Source organism: Myxine glutinosa, unplaced genomic scaffold (genome assembly GCF_964187855.1).
Source record: "Myxine glutinosa unplaced genomic scaffold, kmMyxGlut1.1 SCAFFOLD_3665, whole genome shotgun sequence".
Lineage (NCBI taxonomy): Eukaryota > Metazoa > Chordata > Myxini > Myxiniformes > Myxinidae > Myxine > Myxine glutinosa.
Window position 1 is genome coordinate 4,406 of NW_027619757.1, and position 3,095 is coordinate 7,500.

A 3,095-nucleotide genomic window follows, 5' to 3' on the forward strand; every position below is an offset into this window, starting at 1 on the left:
CATGTGGTGAGGAGCTCAGGTGTGCCGAGGAAGGACTTCGCACGACGGAGGATGCCCACTCGGCGACTGGCTTTGGAGGCCAGCTTGGAAATGTGGTTTTCCCAAGAAAGATCATGGCAGATAGTGAGACCCAAAAGCTTGAGCGACAGAACTTCTTGGAGAGGATTGTTGAGAAAGTAGATGGGAGGGTTGTCCAGTCGATCTTTTCGGAGAGTCATAGTAAGAGTGTGAGATTTGTCAGGATTGAAAGACATGTTCCACTTGTTTGACCAGTCTGTGATTTTGTCCAAGGCTTCAGAGAGTGAGGAGGCTGCAGACTGCCGATCTGAGGGCAGAGAATGGAGTGGCAGAGAGTGGAGTCATCAGCAAAGAGATAGAGAGGATTTTACAGAGAGTCGGAGAGATCATTGATAAAGACCAGAAAAAGCACAGGGCCCAGAACACTGCTTTGGGGAACTCCAGCCTGAACAGGAAGGGGAGTTTAGAGAAATCCATTCAGGGCCACACGTTGACTACGACCAGAGAGGAAGTCCGCAAGCCATGCATGGAGATTTCCATGGATACCATAGGAGGAGAGTTTGGTGAGCAGAGCTGTGTGCCAGACCGTATCGAAGGCACGTGATATGTCGAGGGAGACAGCTCTGATTTCCTGTTTGGCATTGAGGACCTCAATCCATTGTTGAGACAGCAAAAGCAGCATGTCCAGAGTAGAGTGACCTGGTCTGAAACCAAATTGATGATCAGAGATCAAGCCGTTGGAGAAGAGGAAAGATTTCATATCCGAAGCAATGATGGATTCCATGACTTTGCTGATAATTGGGAGCAGGCTGATTGGTCTGTAGTTGCAAGGATCTGTTTTTGCACCTTTTTTGTGTAAAGCGGTAATGTTTGCTGATTTCCAGGATGCTGGCAGATGACCTTGAGCAAAAGATAGGGTGAAAAGGACAGAGAGAGGGTGAGATAGAGCAGCAGAGCAGGATTTTAGGACCCGTGGGCTGATGCCGTCTGGTCCAGTTGCAGAATCAGAGTCGAGGTTAGACAAAAACTCCTCCACCTAGTCAGGAGAGAAGGACACAGAGTCCAGGAGCAGTTGGGTTCGACTGGGAAGGGTGGGAACAGAGAGAGATGGGTTTGGGACACAAGATTTTGAGGCAAACACAGAGTTGAGGCATTCGGCTTTGTCATGTGCGATGTCAACTGTGTGGCCATTTGAGGTAAGGGAGGGGATGGAGGGGGAACAAACCAGAAACGGATTTGACCAGACGCCACCAGGATTTGGAGGAAGGAGACAGGTTTGAGAGTTCATTCTTGAGTGTGGAGAGATAGTGCTTCCTGGCACTCCTGAGGGTAGACACACACTTGTTCCGAGCTTGGTGGAAGGAACTGAGATTGCCTTCAGTTGGATTTGCCTTCCAAGAGGCAAAGGCAAGTTGTTTCAGGGCAACTGCCTCACCACAAGATTCAGTGTACCATGGACGGGAGGAAGGGTAAGACGACTGAAGACGAGATGGGATAAATCTGTGCATGAGAGAGATCAGTTTGCTTTGGAAGAATTCCCAGGAAGAATTGATGTCAGAGGCAGTGGAGATGGGAGACCAATCCAGACGATTGATGGCTGCTTGAAGACCGTCCCAGTCGGCCTGAGTGAAATGCCAGACTCGTCGACGCTGAGGAGGCTCTCTGAGAATGGCCAGAGAGATGTCCACTTTGACAAGCACATGATCAGAAGAACCGATTGGAGCAGAAGAAGAGCAGCAGACATTAGCAGGGAAGGAGACAGCAGGCTGATTGTGCGAGAGTCTGCTGATTCGATGTTTGAAGAGGAATAAGTTAGTCATAACCAAGTCTAGAAGAGAAGATACTCCATTGGCTGAGATCCGGGTCGGGAAATTGACAGATTGTGTCAATCCCAGTGAGTCACAGAAGTCCTTTGCTGAGGTGCCATGACTGGTGAGAGAGGAACCCACACCCAACCAGCTGACACACACACACACACACACACACACACACACACACACACACACACACACACACACACACACACACACACACACACACACACACACACACACACACACACACACACACACACACACACACACACACACACACACACAATTCTGCACTTCAACAAAATAGCCTCCATCCCCAACCTCACAACCGTAAGGTATTGATCCCCCTCCTCGCACTGAAGTCCCCCCCCCCCCCCCTCACCCAAACCTTCCCAAATCCTCCCAACAGCGGAAGTCATCACCCTCCCCACCCTCTTCCAAAACGGTCCCATCTATACTCTCACCTTACTTTCACTCAAAAAAGCAAACGTCGAATCAGCAGAATATTTAACGTTTTCTTCATCCCCGATCATGCAATCACCGACTTCACAGAAACCGGTCACAGTCACCAGGCTACTCACCAGGTTACTCACCAGGTTACTCACCAGGCTACTCACCAGGCTACTCACCAGGTTACTCACCAGGCTACTCACTAAGTTACTCACCAGGTTACTCACCAGGCTACTCACCAGGTTACTCACCAGGTTACTCACCAGGCTACTCACTAAGTTACTCACTAAGTTACTCACCAGGTTACTCACCAGGTTACTCACCAGGTTACTCACCAGGTTACTCACCAGGTTATTCACCAGGTTACTCACCAGGTTACTCACCAGGCTACTCACTAAGTTACTCACCAGGCTACTCACCAGGCTACTCACCAGGTTACTCACCAGGTTACTCACCAGGCTACTCACTAAGTTACTCACCAGGTTACTCACCAGGCTACTCACCAGGTTACTCACCAGGTTACTCACCAGGTTACTCACCAGGCTACTCACTAAGTTACTCACTAAGTTACTCACCAGGCTACTCACCAGGCTACTCACCAAGCAAATTTGTTGCCTAAGAACACGAAATTGATTGTGGCAGATGTCCAAATCGCTTTGCTTGTTCGCGTCACACATATACTCGGTTTGCTCTTTTCAGGGAAGGACTCCAATCCTGTTAAGATAAAGAATTAATGCTTTTGTAAGATACAATGACCTGTAGTATCTACATGTAGGTTCTACAGTCGACCTCATTCATACCTTGATTTTTATT